At 42.2% G+C, this 7,216-nt stretch overlaps 1 long non-coding RNA gene across 1 annotated transcript; it reads left to right on the top strand.

The window, feature by feature from the left end:
- The first annotated feature begins 3,864 nt into the window (after positions 1 to 3,864).
- On the top strand, positions 3,865 to 5,096 carry LOC147697738 (uncharacterized). Its single transcript, XR_015299156.1, has 3 exons — positions 3,865 to 3,975; positions 4,503 to 4,572; positions 4,930 to 5,096. It is a non-coding gene; the product is annotated as an uncharacterized LOC147697738 (long non-coding RNA).
- Positions 5,097 to 7,216: the final 2,120 nt, after the last annotated feature.

Raw genomic sequence — 7,216 nt, 5'->3', positions numbered from 1 at the left:
CTGCAGAGGCACTTAGTCTAGTTGTTCAATCACCATCGACCAGTGATGTTGGCTCATCGCAAGAAAGTAGCAGCACTGTCCCTCAATCAACACAGGTTGTTGTAACTCATCTGACGAGTGTTGAACAACCACAGCCGCAACAACAGCCACATGTGCAAGTACAAGCCCAAGTACATGTGGAAGGAGAGGCAGCGCAAGGAGATGCGCAAGCAGAGGTGCATGGAGGGTCACAAGTGCCCAGAATAGTTGTTTCTCCCGAAGTAGGGGCACATCAGGAAATCGACAATCAAGCCGAGGTATCATTTGAGGAAGCCACTCCTCCTGATGATCATTACTGTCTTCCTCATCCCTAGCAAGGAAAAGATCAAGGGTGGTATCTACATCTTCTTCAAGCCCACCTCCTTTTGATGATATGGATCAAACTTAGGAACCACCACTGCGGTCTGAGAGTGAGGCACACCATGATCTGACAAAGGTAGTTAAGCGTAAAAGGAATGTCGTCAAAAGTCTCATAGTTATGGAGTGTGATGAGGCTCAACAAGAAGTGGCGGATATTCCTGCTGATGAAGACTCTCACGACGACGACCCAGTCATCATAAAGGTCACTGCAGCCCCAGCGGGCATGCAGCAAACAGGCATTTTGACCCTAGCCAGAGAAGCTGCTGAGCATGATGATGATGTTGTCGACAAGGAGGCAATGGAAACACCACAATCATTGGAGTTAACTAGTACACCAACACGTACCGCTTCCATATTTCTTCCTCGCCAGAAGGGACCTCCATCCACCTCGACCTCAATTAGTGGTGGTGAAAGTGCGCAACGTACTAAAGTTCGGCAATCCACATCCTCCACTTCATCTGGCATTAGCAGCATGACCACCACCACCAGTATCGCCGCCTCCTCCGGTCCCCACAGATATTTCAAGTCCGCAGTTTGGGACTGCTTTAGTGTTTGCCCAAAAAAGGAAAACTTCGCCATTTGTAGCATTTGTAAGCATGCAGTTAGTCGTGGTAAGTTTGGTACCAACTATGGTACCGGAGGCCAGAGAGGTCATCTTAGGAGACAGCACGCTGTCCAATGGTTTGCGCACCTAAAGGAGATCAAGGAAGCCCGAATTGCAAGTCAAAAAAACGTTGATGTTTCATCTGATGATGACGAGGAGGAAGAAGTGTCAAACACTTCACTTACACCCAGTTCCCCTGTCAGCAGCACACCCCCTGTGAGCCACACTAAGAGTGTGGGAGAGAGTGAGACACCAATGCGAAAAAGTTCATCAGCGAGCGTAACTGGGTCGAAGAAGTCATCATCATCCCGTAAATGCATGGTCCAGGGCAACATTAGAACCATGTTGTTTTCAGAGGCGCCATATGATCGCAACCACCCACTGACGCGTCTGTATAACACTAACCTGGCTAAAATGCTATCTCTGGACCTTCTCCCTTTTTCTTTTGTAGAAGGGGTTGGTTTTCTAGAATTAGTGGCAGCGCTCTGCCCTAAATGGAAGGTTCCTAGCCGGTTCTATTTTGCCAGAGTTGCGGTTCCAGCACTACATGAAGATGTGCTGGAGGTGATTGGGGCAGCTTTGCAGAAGGGTGCTGTTCACACTATACATCTGACAACAGACATGTGGACCAGTGGCGCAGGCGCTGATTACATTTGCATCGCTACACACTGGGTCTCTTTTTCAGGGGTTAAAGCAAAGCTAAACGCAGGTGCTGACCCGGACCAAGTTATTAAAGCTGCTCGGAAACATGCAACACTAGCCATGTTTGGCTTGGAGAAACGTCATACAGCAGAAAACATTTTGAATGAGTTTAACACAAAGGTCTTTCACTGGCTGTCCCCAAAAAAACGCCAGATTGGTTATGTTTCCACGGATAATGGCGCCAATGTAGTTAAGGCCATGGATCTGGGTAACTATTTCAGAGTGCCGTGTTTGGCGCACTGTATAAACCTGGTTGTTAAAAAATTCTTGAGTGAAGACAGTCCAGCATGCGAGTTAGTGGCCACCTGCCGAAGAATGTGCAACCATTTCAGACATTCTTTTAAGGCCCGGAAGCATCTGAGGAGCCTGCTATATGAACGTCGAATGCCAGTGAAAGCACTCATCCAGGAAGTGGCAACACGTTGGAACTCAACCTTCTACATGCTTGAGCGTCTGTATGAGCAGTATACGGTACTCGATCACTATTTCTTAACACTGGGTACAGCTCAGAAGGACCTGAGGCTAGATGCGGCGCAATGGAAGCTAGTTAAAAGCCTGACAGACATGCTTCGTCCTTTTGAGGTCTTCACCTGTGCAGTCAGCAGGGAGGACTGTAATTTGGGAAAAGCTATCCCATTGTTGCGCATGCTGGAGCACCAACTGAAGGCGGTGTCTTCTATGTTTCAAAAAGATGAAGAAAAGAAAGAAGCTTTTGTTTTGGCGGAGAAATCATTAGAGCGCCTACTTGGCGGTGAACGTCTTAAAATGATTCACTCAGAACAGCATTACATTTGTGCTACTATTCTGGATCCACGCTACAAAAAGGCGGTGGCAGGCCGAGCATTCTTTCCTTTTGATGATGAAGATGTTACAAAATACAAACGTTGGCTAGCCCTGTCAGACATGAGGTTTGAAAGAGAACGGCAGCAAATTGAAGGAAAAGGCAGTACATCAGCATCAGCAGGCCATCCTCAGTCAAAAGAATCCACTTCTGCACCAGTGGCACAAGGGACCTCTCAGCCGTTAAAGACACCGGCAACCGGATCATCTGCACCAGACACAACAGTAAACATTGGGTGAAGAAGAGGATTGGCTAACTTTCCTTGGGTTTGGTTCTCAAAAGGTCCCAGCAAAAAGTAAGCAAAGTGAAGGAACCTTGGAGAACCTTGAGTCGATGGTGCAGGACTATCTGAATGACTCAACAGAGGTCTATGTTAATGCTGACCCATTGGCGTATTGGCATGGGAAAAAATAATTGTGGGCACAGCTCTCCAACCTGGCTATAAACTACTTGTCTTGCCCACTCACAAGTGTGTCTTCTGAACGTGTTTTCAGTGCTGCTGGTGGCATTGTAACTTCCAAACGGAGCCACCTCTCGCCCAAAAATGTGGAGAGATTAACAATGATCAAGATGAATCAGCACCTCATACCACCAGATTACAAAGTACGAGAACACACGCCAGATGAAGACGAGGAGGACACCAACGTAGATGAGGGAATTTCTTCTCTGTTAGGTGACACTGACCTCGTCCTGCCTAAATTCGCAGAGTATGAGGACGAACCCTTATTCTTATTCCCTGACACCGAGCCCTGAAAATGAGACAATGAATCTCTTTTTCGTCCTTATTCACTTTTATTCCTGTGTGTCTGTCTTTCTTTGTTTTGCACAGTAACGTAAACCGCTAGCTCTTTTTATCTCGCATCAATTGAAAAGCATATTGAAGTATGTATATATATGCATAAATGAAGACAGAATTCATTGTCTGCCTCTCTATTGGGACATGTCTAAATATGGAGGAGCCTGATACACATGCCACACACTGTAGCGTTGTAGCTCTAGTCCGCTATCGCAAGTTGCCTGACTGACGAAGTTTAGTCCGTCTTTGAATATTTTTTCTAAGGCGCCGTATCACCCGGAAGTTACCTCAAACCCGGATGTTAGTTAAGCTAAAACACGCGCACAAACTATAAAAATAACGGTCCTCACAGCTGCCAAATACCTTTGGAGGACAGAAAATAGAGCCCCACGCTACGGCCTCTGGCGCTACATTAGCAGGTATGTTATTAGAGCAATACCGCTGGTTTTCGGTTTACGTTACACGGAATTGCGTGACTCTAATTCTGTCTAATGTTGTTTTAGGCTGCTGGCGGTCTGACTAAGTATCGGAAATATTTACAGTCCGGTGGCCGTTTCGTTTGTAGGACGTGATTGAGGACGTCTTCTGACCTGTGCAGTATATATTTATACGCACAAGGGAATGCAGTTAAAGGTAATTGAAACCAGTGATAAAAAACCTTTTGTTAGCATTATGCTTAAAGCAGTTTTTTGATAAACACGATGCTAGGCTGTATATCGGCCGACAATGTTAAAATTCTCTAAATGATCCTAGATATAGTACAGAGTAGGCAGGTCACCATAAGTTTGATTATATATGTCAACACGAGAGAATAAATTACTGTTGCCTATAGGTATAGAATTGGAAGTACTAAGGTGGCAAAGACTCATACAATATCTAACAGTCTTTATGATATAGCGCGCTTTACACTGGCTCTGTATATGTGTTTTTTAAAAACATTAGAACTAGTATATATCGTCTGTTATGGCATATTCATTAGAATTACCATAACTATTATAAGACTCATTTCAAATGCACTTAAGGCATTAATTGTTTTGTACCACTCTTTGGCTAATATAATAAATAGCTAAAGATGTGATGTGGACTAATCATAGTCCACTCTTATCTCGGTGGATGTTGATATGTAGAACACACCACTAACCATTTATCAACCCTTGTAGGTACACTGTGAAGGTGGCCGATCATTGTAATGCTGTTGACTGTAAGCAACATTGCTTGAATTTTGTCAAGGTAAAGAATTTGCCATTATATTATGCATACTCAAGAGAGCAAGGTTTTAGACTCCATCAGTTAAAAAATGAGTCCCTCTGGTTTTCATATGCACAACAGATTGAATGTTGGGCACAATAAGTATGAATCATTGACATAATTCATTTATAAAGGAACATATATGTATGTATAACTAGTGTCCTCAAGTGCTTGTGGCTGACACTTCGAATATAGTAAATAACAATGAAATTTTATTAATATCCACAGTCTTTATATTGTGAGTGTTTAATGTAGGAGCAGTTCTGTAATCACATGCTGTAATGTAGTATTGTTATAGTCATATGGTGTATATCTCATTTTATGTATTTTCATTTTCAGATATTGTTTTAAGTGGGATATCAATTTTAATCCTGAGGAAGGTTTTTGGCCTTGAATATCTGTTTGCCATAGCCGAAACGCGTCGATGCACTTTTTTGGAGAAATATTTTGCAATAGAAATAAGAAGCTCATGTGATTGTGAAATCTGACATATCTTCATGAAGCATATCTTACAGAACCATTGAAATTGGTGTTCTTTTTCTCCTTTTTAATTGGAATTATTTTCCTTTCATACTGTCCCATTTTCTGTGTAATGAATTTCTGATGCATTATAATGTGTTTACTAAAATCTGGTTTTTAACTTACTGAAATAAAATGTACATTTTTTTCTGTATGACTATTGCATGTTTTTCATTATTTGCTCCACATTTGTGAATATAGGTCAATTCTTTTTGTCTTGTATAAAAATTGTGGTTTGCTTTCAAGTTCACCCAAAGGGGAAAACTTTATTGACAGTTGTGTCTTTTGGTACCCTACCCCTTTGGTTTGTTTGGGTCCCTCTCTTTTGTTAGAGAGTGATTTATAATACACCCGTGCAGATAGCACACTCTGCAGTCTTCAATCTCAATAAGTAAGGAATATATAGCTTACCTCTGCCCGCCACCACCGTGTGAACCCTCACAGGCACATTGGTGTCGTCCGGCACTTGCACCGCATCCTCCCCAGAAGTGTTCCCCTCATCCAGCACCACCACCTCCGCGCTGGCCCCGCCACCAGATGTTCCACCTACAAAGTACATTTAAGAATGTTAGAATACACCACTCACTACTATATAATATTTGGTCTAGGAATAAAGAAATGTGAAAAAAACAGAAAACAATGTAATAATTTGTGACTGTCTACTCTAAAGTAAAAATGTCCCCTTTTCCAGGGAAGGCTGTTGTCTTGCTGCACTTTTTGGCACATCTGATGAATGCTTGCTTTTTATTTTTAACACGCACCACTTTTTCTCCTAACAGACAGAAGCTTGACTTCTAAGAACACGAGCAAGATCAAGTTCAAACCAGGTGAGAGCTCGGCTCGACCACAAGAAATGTGTTCAATTAATCGTCAGCCCTAAGCCCTTTTCCATTTTCAGTTAAAAGTTTTGTTTTATGACAAACTTGATTTTAATAAATGTGTTTACTTTTAATAAAGCTTTTAAACTTAAATAGACTCTGTGGTTTTTGGTCCTCCAGACTAGAGTGGCTGAGCTAAAGGTTTTGCAATTTTTGCAAGCATGAGTCCGTGCCTCTGACACTTCTTGACTCTGACTCCGTACTCTTGTCCTGCGTTGGATAATCATCATTGGGGATCAATCATCGGTGACTTTGGGAGCTAAATGACTCTGCCACACTATCTAGTCAGTAAGGGGATTGGGGGTTCAACTACAAAGTCTGTTATCACTGAGGTATGTGGAAAGTCTAACAGCGCCTATTATAATTGATAAGCTAAGCAATGCATTATTTAGTGTCCATAGTTCTGTTTGTGCAGATTTGTCCCTGCAACAGTAGTAGAATGGATTGTCCTCCTATCCAAACCAAAAGTAAAGTAGTATCCTATTCTTTCTTGATAGTCATTCACCTTTTTATTGTTGGCAATTGTCAAAGCATAAACATTTAGAAGACTTGAAAAGACATTATGGACAATCCCAGAGGACTGCACTCAGCGCATAGAGCTATTTCTGACTAGAATGTGAGTCCAATGGAATTGCCAAATGTGCAATCTTAGTTAGCTACACAGACAGACTAATAAGAATAATATAGTAATACCACAGGGAGTCATAGTCGAGGCAGGATAAGAATTTAGATACAGTCTACAAGAAGATCAAAGACGATTTAGAAAAAATCGAATGAGGAACGCTAGGAAAAAATAGGTACTCTATATTAAAATTAAAACTTACGGGGCCAGCAAAGGAGCCCTCGCCTGCCCGATCCTGGCCTGCATCCTGTTGAACAGTAGCCTCCTCCTTCTGTGTCCTCTTGCCCCTGGGGGGAGCTGATGTACAACATGAAAGAAAGAAAGACCAGAAAACATGGATGATATTTGTCAACCAAATCAAACATTTCAAAAGAACAATAACAAAATATTTTGGCGAAATAGCAAATAGACAACTATACCACGGGATATATTGACCAATCTCATGTGGTCTACTACGTTATTAGTATTGCTTGATTTGCACGCAAAGTGACAGACAAAGTCCATCGTGATTGCAGATCAGCGACAACACTAAAAAGTTTCCTACTACATTAACCAGTCATTAAAATACTCAAACTATCAATCCACCACCACTATTCTTATCGCCATG

The sequence above is a fragment of the Lissotriton vulgaris genome, chromosome 8, assembly GCF_964263255.1.
Source record: "Lissotriton vulgaris chromosome 8, aLisVul1.2, whole genome shotgun sequence".
Classification (NCBI taxonomy): Eukaryota; Metazoa; Chordata; class Amphibia; order Caudata; family Salamandridae; genus Lissotriton; species Lissotriton vulgaris.
Note: the sequence above shows the minus strand (reverse complement) of the source record. Positions and strands in the feature narration are given on the sequence as shown.